This window comes from Pinus tabuliformis, chromosome 7, assembly GCF_031772625.1.
Source record: "Pinus tabuliformis cultivar Carrire ecotype Pingquan chromosome 7, CPIR1, whole genome shotgun sequence".
NCBI classification, from domain to species: domain Eukaryota; kingdom Viridiplantae; phylum Streptophyta; class Pinopsida; order Pinales; family Pinaceae; genus Pinus; species Pinus tabuliformis.
This window is the reverse complement of record NC_142293.1, coordinates 687073495-687088773: the sequence shown is the minus strand read 5'-3', so window position 1 is coordinate 687088773 and position 15279 is coordinate 687073495. Positions and strand designations below refer to the sequence as shown.

The 15279-nt window shown below is 35.5% G+C and overlaps 1 long non-coding RNA gene across 1 annotated transcript; it reads left to right on the top strand.

The window, feature by feature from the left end:
• The first annotated feature begins 7202 nt into the window (after window positions 1–7202).
• On the top strand, window positions 7203–8302 carry LOC149249355 (uncharacterized). The gene is made up of 3 exons (XR_016265844.1): window positions 7203–7590; window positions 7698–7769; window positions 7865–8302. It is a non-coding gene; the product is annotated as an uncharacterized LOC149249355 (long non-coding RNA).
• The last annotated feature ends 6977 nt before the right edge of the window (window positions 8303–15279 follow it).

Genomic DNA, 15279 nt, shown 5'->3' with positions numbered 1-15279 from the left:
AGGTTCCCAAATTCTCCTCTAAAGGTTCACGAAAATAAATTTTTGAATTTGGTTAACAGCTCTTCCAATGAGTTACATTTACAAAATTTCCATTCTTTATTGATTTCTATATTTTCTATGGCTATTCAAAATATACGCAGAAGTTTTCCATAATCAAAAAATTTCCAAAACAAATAAAGTATTTATGAGTTGCATAGGGTTTTAAATTTTAATCTTTATCTAAATGGTATCTGTAAGTTTTACATAATCTCTATTTGATTAAGAAACTTTACATACCTATTTTAAAAATTTTAATTTTAATTTTATTTTTAAATTAGAGATTATTATTCGTAAGTTATAAGTCAATTTTTTTAAAAATAACTTTATATATATATATATATATATATATATATATATATATATATATATTTATTTTAATAAAATTAAAAAATATATTTCAATAACTCATAACTACACACAAACACAAAGACACGCAAAAAAAGGAGAGCGTTGTCTCATAGTGAGCACATGAGAAGGGATACAGATAATTATTCAAAATATTTTATCAATCTTTTTATAATTTAATAATAATTATTTAAAATATTTAAAAAAAATAAAATCAAATAAAAAATAATTAGTTTGTTATTTATATTTATAAAAATAAGGATCAGGATGGAGATGTAAAGGTGGTAGTCATCTAATAAGGATTTGTCTGCACGTAGTATTTTTTTAAATTGGTTGAAAATTATTGTTACAATTTTTATTTTATTTGAAATTTAAATTTTAACCATTTTTTTTATTAGGATTTTTTATATTTTTTAAATAATTTAAAAGTTGAGTAGCTTTTTAGGGTATCATTTTTTAAATTAAATTGATATTAAATTACACAGTATTAATTTTTTTTTTTACCATAGTAATATTAAAATCTTTTTGCCATGGACAGTTAAATTGTAAATCACATCAAATAAAATTTCTAAGTGAAATAGAGAAATCATAAATTAATTGAATCTATCAATTAAACATGAAAATAACAATACTGCCTGGAATTGATATATTGACTAGAGGTATAGATTGAGTTTGTTATAGAAAGGTTACTCAGTGTTAGCCCGTTCTTCCACCCCCATCATGGTCCAATTTAAGGAAAAATTAACCAAATTAATATATTTTTGTTTTCATTTTAATATTTTAATTGTTATTCTATTAAAGTATATTTTTATTTTTATTCAATTTTTAATTCATTTTTAAAAAATTTAATAAAAATAATCAATTAAATAAATTCAAAAAAAATATTCATTACTCTTGGGAAAAAATAGTCCCTTAACCCTTATTTAACATAAGGCAAAAAAGAAAAAATCTCAAGGATATGGGAGGTTTATTAATAAATAATATATTTTCCAAGAGCTAGTGGAGGAGGAATGTTTATCTTTGAAACCTCTTTCCTTTCATTGAAGAACACATATCATCGGATGTATAGTTGTCCCTACCCTAGAAAAAAACTTGGCATTATGATGGCTTGAAACACAAGGTGGAAGTATCATCATACCACCTTTATTGTTCATGAAAATTATGAAGACACTTATGCGAGCATTCCAACTCAAACTTCTTGTTTCTCCACAAACTAGAAGAGGATTCTGTGGAAGCATTCTAGGCTTCACAAAGATGTAACTTATTAGAGGTTTTCTAAGATATGTTTTTCTACCAAGATATATCTGAAAGATAAAGGGTTTAATAATACATCTTTTTCCTGTTTGTAACACATATAAATGAATTTAAGCACATATTTTTCCCACATAGTTAGATTCAAAAAATACAAAATAGTTCACATAACAATATTGATATAGAGGAATATAAACGAATAATTTCTAATAAAAATCACTTTATGAAAATCCATTTTCTCCTAAACCTTTGTAAGGTTCAAATATTGAAGGGACAATGTAAAAAAAAGAATAATAGATAAGAATGAGAATCAAGTGGGTTTATGAATCACAACCTCATGTCACAAGAATTTTCTCTCCACCACCTTAAAGTTGGCCATATCAAAATTAATGGGTTCTATTTTTCTTAGCTCTATACTATAGTATAAAATTACTCACAAGCTTTAAATTTGATTAATTATTTTGTTTAATAATAAATCATTCTATCTCTAATATTCAAGCTTCCAAAAATGTAATTTTTTATTTTTTAACACTAATACATCTCACTTTATAATGATGGTTCATATATTTTCCGAGAGAAATGATTAAGTATAATTATGGATTGCAAATTATAACATTTTGTTCTTGGAGGGGCTATTATATTAAAACAAATGTTGAATAACCAAAAATTTAATGGCTATTAGGTTGTAATCATGTATTTACAAAATGTAATCTTTCTTAAGCTATCTCTTTATAGTTTACTTATGCTTCAAATATTTCCTCACTTTATATTTTTATTAGGCTTAGTATTTTAGATTAGGGAAGCTATATGATAAGTTCAACTTATTTGAATATAGGTAATTCTTGTGCAAACAACAAATGCCTTGATTTATTGAAAGTGAATTTTAATATAAAACCTTATTATTTTTTAATCCTCTTGATATATTCTAACAAATTGTATAAATTTCATTATTATTACATAAACATACACAAATTCTTTTATTTCACTTGTTAGTTAATTATTTTAGGAGTCTCTATTGATGTTATTTCAAATAAGTTTTTTTTTTTGTTGTCCGTATCTCATTCACCATATACTCTTACAAATGAGACGGTTCTGCAACAAGATTTCTGCTAGATTAAATTCACTCAATACATAATGAATATGAACCATAATACAACATTGAATTTAAATATAACTTTTATTGGCTATCTATCTATATCTATATATATATATATATATATATATATATTCAATTTTTTTGCTACCAGAAGGAGATTTCACCCTCAAAATTGTCCCTAGATGCAATTTTCAAATAATTCTAAATGCATCCGTTTTTTAATTATATTATATCTTCTATTTAATTATTTTTCCTACACTAATTTAAGATATGAACAAACCAAGCCCCATGGGGGTAGGCGAGTTGGTAATCACATCGCGGGAAGTCGTTAGAAAGGCGACTCCGCTCTGAAGGTCACGAGTTCAAATCCCCCGGACTTACCTTGGTGATGCGTTATAGTGGGCCGGCGCGAAGCCCAGAGGTTATAGTGGTGGCGGCCAGAATCGACCCCGTGTCACGCGAGTTGCGAGGTTGTCCCAGTTGCCAATTCCTCTGATACAAAAAAAAAAAAAAAAAAAAAAAAAAAAAAAAATAAGAAGAAGAAATGAATAAACCAAAATAAGTCATTTTTTATTTGAAATTAATTGTAATTTCTAACATCATTATTATTACTCTATTCCTTTTGTTTGTTATGTAATGTGAATCTTTATATGATTCACACCCTTAATCTTTGGTTTGAATAGCCATGACCCAGGGATATCTAAGTTCTCAATATCTCTTGAGGGCACTTGACCTATGCTACAAAACCCTTTAACATGGATGGATTTTTTCCCATGAGATTTCAAACTAGTAATAAAAATCCATTTTCTCGTAAACCTTTGTAATGTTCAAATATTTAAGGGACAATGTAAAAAAGAGAATAATAGATAAGAATTAGAAGCAAGTTGGTTTATGAATCACAACCTCATGTCACAAGAATTTTCTGTCCACCACCTTAAAGTTTGCCATATCAAAATTAATGAGGTTCTATTTTTCTTAGCTCTATATTATACTATAAAATTACTCACAAGCTTTAAATTTGATTAATTATTTTGTTTAATAATAAATCATTTTAGCTTCCAAAAATGTACTTTTTATTTTTTAATACTAATATATATCACTTTATTAATGATGGTTCATATATTTTTAGAGAGAAATGATTAAGTATCATTATGGATTGGAAATTATAACTTTTTGTTCTTGGAGGAGCTATTATATTACAACAAAGGTTGAATAACCAAAATTTTAATGACTATTAGGTTGGAATCATGTATTTACAAAGTGTAATCTTTCATATGCTATCCCTTTATAGTTTACTTATGATTCAAATATTTCCTCACTTTATATTTTTATTAGGCTTAGTATTTTAGATTAGGGAAGCGATATGAGAAGTAAAACTTATTTGAAGATAGGTAGTTCTTGTGCAAACAACAAATGCCTTGATTTATTGAAAGTGAATTTTAATATAAAACCTTATTATTTTCGAATCCTCCTTATATATTCTAACAAATTGTATAAATTTCATTAATATTACATAAGTAAACACAAATTCTTTTAGTTCACTTGTTAGTTAATTATTTTAGGAGTCTCTATTGATGTTATTTTAAATACGTATTTTTTTTTTTGTCCACATCTCATTCACCATATACTCTTACGAATGAGATGGTTCTGCAACAAGATTTCTGCTAGATTGAATTCACTCAATACATAATTAATATGAACCATAATATAAATACAACATTGAATTTAAATATTGTATTGGCTATATATATATATATATATATATATATATATATATATATATATATATATATATATATATATATATATATATATATTCAATCTTTTTGCTACGAGAAAAACATTTTACTCTCAAAATTGTCCCTAGATGCAACTTTCAAATAATTCTAAATGCATCGATATTTTTATTATATTATATCATCTATTTAATTATTTTTCCTACACTAATTTAAGATATGAATAAACCAAAATAAGTCATTTTTTATTTGAAATTAATTGTAATTTCTAACAGCATTATTATTACTCTATTCCTTTTGTTTGTTATGTAATGTGAATCTTTATATGACTCACACCCTTAATCTTTGGTTTGAGTACCCATGACCGAGGGATATCTAAGTTCTCAATATCTCTCGAGGGCATCTGACCTATGCTACAAAACCCTTTAACATGGATGGATTTTTGCCCATGAAATTTCAAAGTGGTAATATTTTCACCATGGAGTGCCTTAACAAAACACTATGTCACTACCTATTATATGCCCTATAAACTTATTGTACTTTATTTTTAATGTTATGAAATAATATATCAACCTATTCTATAATATACGATATTAAAACAATAATAAAATGTAAATCTTCACATGAATCTTATTATATTACTTTTACGTTTATAGTATCCATAAATTGTTTGTCCATGATTTTTTTCTTTAAACAAAATTAACCATAAACATAAATATAATTTTCAAAATTTAGAATTATTCTTAGTATAATGATATATTTCGTAGTTTCATATTAACTTGATTAATACTCTACGATCACACGTTGGTGAACAATGAAATGTAATAATAAACATGTACGGTGAATCATGGCTACATGTTCAGAGTTCAAATTCCAATATGAGGAAGAAAGGAGAAGCGAAAGTGATTAAATACGGTGTGACTACTGTATTGGTACAAAAGAAATTGAATGCGATGGATTTGGAACAAAATCTATACAAACATGAGACTCGATCATTGATTATTCTATTGATGTGAAGGAATATTGGGATTGTTTTGAATTAATTTGAATTGGTTAGGTGGGCATATCTATACATTGGGGAAGTGATGTATGCTTAAACAATTTATCCATTGAGGAAGTGGTACAATTAGGGAAAAATAAAGAATATATATATATATATATATATAAAATTTTGTGTGGGGTTTACTTCTCATTAGGTAATAGTTTCAAATCTTATGGGGAGGGGTTGAGGATGGGAGATACCTTTAGAAAAATAAAACTATCCCAAGGGGTGCATTGAGATTCCAACATGCCTTAATAAAAAGATAGTATGGAACTTGTTATGTGCAAGGCATGGAACTTGTTACGTGCAACACACAAAATCATAGAATTCAAAGTTTGTGGAACTTGTTATGTGTAGCACAAGAAATCATAGACTTGAAAGTGGGTGGTGAAATAGCACGCAACTATCACAATTTTAGGCATTTACTCTTGTTTATAGTTTTGTTGCAACATAGTGTTAGGTGCCTCTTTGGAGAAGACCATGATTGTTAAGGACCCTATCTTCAAGTTGGGCTCATCAATCGCTACAAAAAAAGAAGACAATTTCTTGGGTGGTTGATAGGGAGCATTCGTTGGAGAACACATCTTGGGGATGATAAAGAGTCCATTATTATGGGAGCATCCTTCTTCTAGCTTAGAAAAGTTCCTTCTTCAATTTGATAATAGATTTTGAGATCTGGGTCTTGTTAAGAACTTGTAGTACCTCTAAAAGTATTTAATATGGCTTCTAACACCTAGGGAGTACCCCTCTCTCCCTCCCTCTCCCTCTTCCCTCTCACTGTTCCTCTCCCTCTCCTCTCCCTCTCCCTCTCCCTCTCTCTCTCTCTCCCATGCTCCCTCTCTCTCCCTCCCCCCTCCTCTCTATACCTCCCCCTCGTCCTCCCGTCTCTCTCTATCTCTCTCTCTCCCCCCCTAACTCCTCTCCTCCGTCTCCCTCTCTTTTCCCCTCTCGCCTCCCTCCCTTGTTCCCTCCTCCCATCTCTCTCTCTCTCTCTCTCTCTCTCTCTCTCTCTCTCTCTCTCGAATCTCCCTCCATATATTATGTGTGTGTGAGTCCCCCTCTCTCCTCCTCCCTCCCTTTTCCCATCACCCCATCTCTCTCTAAATAATAACAAAATACAATTCACATAGGTAAAATAAAACATCCCTCTCTCTCTCATAACAAAAGATAATAAAAAATAAAACATCTCTCTCTCGCTCTCTCCCTCACTAATAAAAAAAATATATAATAATTTTTTCACATACGTAAAATAAAACATGTCTCCCTCTCACTAATAAAAAGATAAAATAATTTTTTCACATAGGTAAAATGTCACGTACACATAAAAAAAATATTTCTTTTTATATTGATTAACTACCATATCTATATATATTTATCAGGATTAACCTCATGGTAATAAGCACGTAAGTCTTTATATGTTAACTTTCACAAGACATCAACAATTATATAACAAAGTAATGAGTTTAAGGGTTTGAGATTCAATATATATATATTCGTTGAACATACCATATACAAAGGTTCTCGTAAGGAACCATAAACAAACAATATATAGCATACATGTATGACTTTCCAAAGTCTGCAACGAGTTATATTGTGCATAAATGAAAGGTCTGACAGTCTTTAAAGGCAAGTTATGGCAATTTGTTGACGTGTCTCTGTTCTAATCCCGAGATATCTGTAAAAGGGACGTTGTGTCCGGCCTTGACCTCGGTGGAAAGCAACACCGTCCATCTGGAAAGATCCACGGCCAGCTGCCGTGAGGCCATGTGATCCCAGTGCTCCAAGCACTTACGGATCTGCTACCTTGGACTTAACACTTTCGCGCCCGAATCCATTGAACATGATGTGCCATCGAACGATGGTAAACCTTTCCTGCAGATCAAAGGTTGAGGGTTTAACACGTAGCTGGCAGGTGAGGCGTGGTATATATTATTGAGGTTCTTCATTTTCGGCTTATTATTCCTCCTTTCTCGCTGCGACGGTGTGTCGCAGAGCCATGGCGTTTCACTTACCTCTGCTCCGGCTACTACGTTCAGCTCTAGACCCTTGGTTCATTTCCTCCTTCGCATCAGTTGACACAGGTATAAGATCATACGATTATATTGTTTTCAGTTTATGTCAGTTTCCAGTTTTGCAATGCCATTTCAAAGTTTAACCAGACTCTCGTTGTTTTTCCCTTCTGTCTCAGACGCACAGTGACCGGTGACCACACCTTGTCGGAGATGGGAGCCCTTTCGCTCTTCCTTCTGTTGGGTTATAGGTATGCTCGAATACCATTATGCCGTTATGCCGTTTACTTTTTATTCCCATAGTTTTGTTTTAGGACAACAGCTGAGTGTTAAATTACTCTGACAGGGATACCCAGTGGCATCACCGCGGCATGGAACCCTGTTAACAGTTTTGGGTTTCGACCCGAGTCTTAGATTATAGACTTGTCTAGGAAAAGGTTCAGTCTAAGAGTAATATGCTCAGCCGTGACCATTGATTTGTATAATATTACTTTTGGAAGTCATTCTGCTTTGTATCCGAACAGGTTAAGGGTTTAAGCTTGAATGTTGTTTACGCGGGTTGATACCCTGACTTTGTCAATTAAATAGTTCAAGGGACAGAGCGCGTAAGATTTAATGGTTCCCACCCGTGCATGATGTTATTTCCTTTGTTAAATGCCCTCGTGGCCATAGCTACATATATACGAACTTGTGATACAGGTTTTCAAGGTTCTTTTCTAATGAAATGATTTGTATTACTGTTGCTTCAGTATCGAATTTATATATGTGTTTACGTTTCAGTTTTATGACCTCTCGTTTGGCTCATTGTAAGCACTCTCTGTTCCTAAAACGGAGTTGAGGCTACATTGCTTATGTGCTCTTGTTTATGACATTCGGTTTCTAACTCTTGCGAGGGTTTTAAGATTTATTGGTTATCTGTTAACTTGCTTTATCCATATACATGCATGCATTTATATTTAACATTCGACATTCTATGCGACTGTAAGGGTTTGCCCAGTCTTTAATACAGTTCTGGATCACTCATGATTCCGCCGGTGAGGTTGAGGGTTTCCCTCCTTCCACGCTCGAGCGAAGTGATAGATTGCATACTCAAGTTTACTCGCATGGGCTCCAACCCATTTTCATTTTCGTCTGTATTTCTTTATGATTATTAAATCACACACAGCTTGTTCATTTTCTAATACTGGCCGAGAGGCTAACTCGTTTACTGTTGAATACACACATAGAGTGCCAGGGTTGGCTACTGCTTCACGGCAGGGTGCGCTGTACTTATTCTTTTTGCTTCTTGAGATATCTGAGTATTTATTCCTTTTCGCATGCATATGGTTTACTGTTACATAATTTTCTTGAAATGAGTTATAATGTTGATGTTAAATCTGATATAACCCAGTTATCTATTATTTCATATATATCTTTGGTAGCCAGACCACTCAAGTTCGGATATTGCTTTTCATACAGTTATCAATGTTTTACCAGTAAATGTATATTCAGGTTACAGGCCATACTCGTATCTGTTCGTTCCTCTATTGCTTACAGTTTATGCTACTGTTTTTCATAACACTGTTTGCGAATTTATGCAAATACTCTATTGCTTACAATATATGCTACTTGCTTTCATAACACTGTTTACGAATTTATGCAAATAGCTGTTAGTTCCTTTCACTTTCTCAGCACAGTAAAGTGTAATAACATACTAACAGAGGCAACAAGTAGCAACCATACCTGTTATCTGCCAACTTACTGGTAATGCTTATCAATCCACCCGTCCGTAGGAAGTCCTCACTGAACTTCCACCCCCAAGCACTTGCAGGTCCTACTCGACCGCAATGGCACTGGTCTTCGCCAGTCAACGCTATCTGGTCCTAACCAGATGTAGCGTGCACAGGAAAATTTCTTTTTCCCCTTAAGCTATCTGATCCTAACCAGCATAGCATTCCTTCTCATTTTTTCTCTGCCATCTGATCCTAACCAGACTTGGCATTTTTCCCCTTTTTCCTCTGGGGACTCAACTACCTCCAGGTAGTTAGGGTAACCGATTCCTCAGTTACTAACCATGATTAATCATAACTCAATTCAAAATGGTACCAACACAACTGTCTTTTTATTAATATAACATTAACAACAGGATTACACGTAATTTAAATAAAGTCTTTATTTCATAATTACTTCACTAGTTACTAGCATTTACTTTTCACAAGGGGTGTTACATCTCCCCCTCCTGAAAGTCTACATCATCCCGATGTTGCTTCTTATCCAAAAATAGTCTGGGATAAATATCCCTCATCTTTTGTTCATCTTCCCAGGTGGCCTCTTCAGGCCCAAAGTGCTGCCACTGCACTTTAACCTGGCTGATGACCTTTCTCCGCAGCTCGACTCTTCTCTGATCTAATATGTTCACTGGTTCGACCAGGAACTCTCCTTCCGGTTCCACCTGAAACACAAAACAATTAAGTCAGCTGCTTACTAGTATATTTTTTAAGTTTACATCATCTAACAGGCCTTCTTACCTGAATATCCTGCCAACTTATAATATGTCTAGGGTCATACACATATCTCTTCAAAACTGATACATGAAAGACATTGTGGACCCGAATATGGCTGGGTAGAGCGAGCTGGTAAGCTACCGGCCCAACTCGTGCCAGAATTTGAAATGGTCCACAGAAACGTGGTGCCAATTTGGCACATGTATTCCATTGAAGGGTACTTTTCCTAGCACGAATTCTGATATACACATGTTCACCCACTTGGTACTCTTTAAATGTTCTTTTCCGATCTGCGAAATTTTTCTGCCTGTCCTGAGCCATCTTTAGATTAGCTCGAACTTTTTTCACCATCACTTCCATTTCTTCCAACATCTCAGGACCCAGCAAAAATTTGTCCTCTGGTCCACCCCAACTGGAGGGTGTGCGACACTTTCGGCCGTAGAGTACTTCGAAAGGACTCCTCTTCAAGGATGAGTGATAACCATTGTTATAGGCGAATTCCACTAGGTGTAGATACTCTTCCCATCGTGTAGGTTGCTGCATCACATAAGATCTCAACATGTCCTCCAGTACTTGATTCACGCGCTCAGTCTGTCTGTCAGTTTGCGGATGATATGCGGTGCTGAAGTGTAATTGAGTCCCTAGACCTTCAAATAAGGTCCTCCAAAAAGCTGAGGTAAACTTAACATCACGATCCGATATTATTATTTTCGGCAGCCCATGCAGTTTAAATATATTTTGCATGAAAATTTTTGCGATTTGAGCTGCACGATAAGTGGATTGAACCGGTATAAAGTGGGTTGACTTGCTAAGTTTGTCCACTACTACCATTATTGAATCATTATTCTTTTTGGATCTCGGCAAACCGGTAATAAAGTCCATGGTTATGGTCTCCCATTTCCATTCTGGTATGGGTATAGGCTGTAGTAGTCCTGCAGGATGCTGATGTTCAGCTTTCACTTGCTGACACTCCAAACAGCGTGCCAGGTATTCTACAACATCCTTCTTCATACCGGGCCAGTAATATTCCTTCCTTAGTGAGGTGATTAGTTTCTGGTAACCAGGATGCCCTGCATAGGGACTTCTATGATTTTCATCCAGAATCTTTTCTTTAATACTGCTTTGATTAGGTATGTAGATCTTCTTTTGAAAACACAACATGCCAGCTGTATTCAAGGTATAACCTTGCTGTATGGAACGGTCATCTGAATTTTGCACCAAATGTTTCTTTTGCAAATAAATCTGATCTTGCGCCGCAGCCTCCTCAATCTCTTGGTCAAGAGTGGACCATCCTTGACTGATACCAATCTCATAAATGCAATGTACTTTTCGACTTAGTGCATCAGCTACTCTGTTCTCCTTTCCTTTTAGGTGTTTAATTTCGAAATCGAAATTTCCCAAAAAGTCCACCCATCTTGCTTGTCTTGCGTTTAAAGTAGGTTGACTAAAGTAACTAGTCAAACTGTGGTGATCTGTCATTAGCAGAAATTTTCTCCCTACCAGATAATGGCGCCACATCTTCAAAGCATGAATCACAAAGGTTAATTCCAGGTCATAGGCAGAATATTTCTGCTCATGCTCCTTCAACTTCCTGGACTCATAGGCAATCACTTTGCCTTCCTGCATTAGCACTCCACCCACGCCCTCCTTACTGGCATCTGTACAGACTACATATTCCTTTTCAGGATCTGCCACACACAGCACAGGTGCTGTGGTGAGTAAATGCTTGAGCTGTTCGAAGCTCCGCTGACAATCTGCTGTCCACTTAAACGCTTTTCCTTTCTTTTGCAAGGAGGTAATGGGAAAAGCAACTCTAGAAAAACCCTCTACAAACCGCCGGTAGTGTCCAGCCAGCCCCATGAAAGATCGAATGTCTGCTACATCCTTGGGTGTAGGCCAATCCATTATAGTTTTAATCTTTTCAGGGTCTACGGCTATACCGTCCTTTGTAATAATGTGACCCAAATACTGGATCTGCTCTTTATAGAAATCACACTTGCTGAATTTTCCATATAACTGATGCTCCCATAAGGTCTGTAACACTATCCTTAAATGTTCCTCATGTTCTTTCTTATTTCGGGAATAAATGAGTATATCATCAATGAAGATTAATACAAATTTGTCTAAATATTGATGAAATACACTATTCATCAAGCACATGAATGTTGCAGGTGCATTTGTTAATCCAAAAGGCAGTACCACAAACTCGTAATGTCCGTAACGAGTACGAAAAGTTGTCTTGGCTATGTCCTCATCTTTAATTCTGATTTGATGGTAACCTGATCTCAAATCGATCTTTGAGAAGATGGTCGCCCCCTTCACTTGATCAAATAGCTCATCAATGCGGGGTAGTGGATATTTGTTTTTGACTGTTAGTTTATTCAGTTGTCTATAGTCTATGCTCATTCGCAGAGTCCCATCTTTCTTCCTCACAAACAGCACAGGTGCTCCCCAAGGAGAGACACTGGGACGGATGTACTTCTTTTCTAGCAGCTCTTGCAGCTGCATTTTTAACTCAGTTAACTTTGGCACACTCATCCGATAGGGTGCTCGGGATACTGGGGCTGCTCTGGGTATCGGCTCAATGGTAAAATCCAAATCCCTTCTGGGTGGCAGCCCTGGAATCTCTTCAGGGAATACATCTGCAAATTCTTGCACTACAGGTATATCTTTAACAGTTGCAACCTTATCCACTGAATCTGCAAACCCCACTTGCACTGCATAAATCTGACACTTATTCCGGATACATTTAACCAGCTGGGAGGCTGTGATCGGCCGAATCTGCACTAGTTTCTGGATGCCTTGGATTTCCTTTCCCATACCCAGCTCATCTCTATAAGAAACTGTTTTTGTTTTACAATTAATTATAGACCACCGTCGTTCCAACCAGTCCATTCCTATCAGCACGTCATAGGAACCAAGAGGGAGTACATTTAACTCAGTTGTTATGATTTGGCCAGCTAACTTTAATGGACAATTACTGACTTTGGTTAGTACTCTTCTTTTGGTCCCGGTGGCCAGCTGTACTAACCACGGGCTTTTGAATTTAGTGGTTTGCAAACCACAGCCTTCTACCACTTTAGGACTTATATAGCTTAGAGTAGCTCCTGGGTATACTAAAACAGAAACAATTCGGTCAAAGATCTTACCTTCGAACTCTATCATAGTTGGCTGGTAATCAGCTTGCCGATCTTCCAGTGCTGCATTTATTCTGGGCATGGATCGAGCCACATCTCCTACTGTTGAAGCTTCGTAGATTTGGGACAACTGATCGTTGTCCTTTCGATGAGGGCAGTTTCTGATATAATGGGGTCCGCCACAGCCCCAACACTGAACAGGTGGTCGAGCAGTGCCTTCAGTGTCCAATCTAACTTGCTGTTCACTGTATTTGGAATCTGCAGGATGTTTGAATCTGCTCTGAGTTTTTGCTGGATTTTTGGTACTAGTTCCTTTCGAAAATCCTTTCTGAAAACTACTGCGTGCTCCTTTACTACCCATAGGTATTTTACTACCTCGTTTATCTGTCCAACGCTTTCCAGAATTTTCTCCTTTTGATTTATTCTGCTAATAACACAATCTTGCTTTTCGGATTGCTTCGTCCATGGTTTTCGGATTATCGAACTCTATCCTTTCTCGCATTGTCAAAGGTAGGCTACTAACAAATCTTTGTACTTTAGCCTTCTCTTCATGAATATAGGGCACATAGCGTAGCAGGGAGGTGAACTTGGTTACAAACTCATCAATGGTTTGCTGTCCCAGCCGCAGATCGTGAAATTCGCGTGCCTTTTCATCATAAAACCTCTCTGTCAGGTACTTCTCTTTAAAATATTTTTGAAACTTTTTCCATGTCACATCCTGTTCACTTATTCCCCGCACCATCTTGACCTCTTCCCACCATAGCGTGGCTTTGGCTTGCAACTGGAATATAGCCAGCCTTGCCTTAAGATGCTGATCGTATTCATACACCTGAAAATACTTATTCATATTGATCAGCCATGCTTCTGCAGCTTCTTCAGACTCTCCGTCAAAATGAGGCGGTTTAATCTTCCTGAATTCTCCATGTAATTCCATCCGGGGTCTTTTTGGAGTCTGGTATTCAGAAGCGTTAACAGACTTCTCTCCTCGTGTCTCTCCTCTATCTTCTGCTTCCTCCTGTTCAGTATGATAGCTCTATTCATCTGTTATTGGTGCTTGTTCCGGCTTCGGATGTGACTGCTGCTGATGTTGTTTATCAGATAAGCTTTTCAGGATCCTCTCCTGTTCCACATTCAATCTTGCGTTATCCGCACGCAGCTGAGCCATTTCATCTTTTAGTTCCTGCAATGTCCTCAGTAGCGTTGAGTCAGTGGTGCGACCTGCTGCTCCTAATTGTACCCAAAACTCAGAATTCCCTTGAGGTTGTTCCACGTTATCTGGAGGTTCCGGATTCCCATAAGGAGCACTGTTTGCTCTTCTCATTATGCTACTACCTGCTTCAGAACAACTCATTAAACAGATTTAATTTATCTTGGTGTATTGCAGAAGTGTTACTTTAATACTGTTTATGTTCATGTTGCTGTAATCTTTAAAAATTTTCCCAAAGGTCACAGAGTTGTAAACCTTGGGCTCTGATACCATATTGTCACGTACACATAAAAAAAAAAATTCTTTTTATATTGATTAACTACCATATATATATTTATCAGGATTAACCTCATGGTAATAAGCATGTAAGTCTTTATGTGTTACCTTTCACAACGACTCATCCATATCCACCATACATCAACAGTTATATAATAAGGTAATGAGTTTAAGGGTTGAGTTTCAATATATATATATTCGTTGGACATACCATATACAAAGGTTCTCGTAAGGAACCATAAACAAACAATATATAGCATACATGTATGACTTTCCAAAGTCTGCAACGAGTTATATTGCGCATAAATCAAAGGTCTGGCAGTCTTTAAAGGCGAGTTATGGCAATTTGTTGACGTGTCTCTGTTCTAATCCCGAGATATCTGTAAAAGGGACGTTGTGTCCGGCCTTGACCTCGGTGGAAAGCAACACCGTCCATCTGGAAAGATCCACGGCCAGCTGCCGTGAGGCCATGTGATCCCAGTGCTCCAAGAACTTACGGATCTGCTACCTTGGACTTAACACTTTCGCGCCCGAATCCATTGAACATGATGTGCCATCGAACGATGGTAAACCTTTCCTGCAGATCAAAGGTTGAGGGTTTAACACGTAGCTGGCAGGTGAGGCGTGGTATATATTATTGAGGTTCTTCATTTTCGGC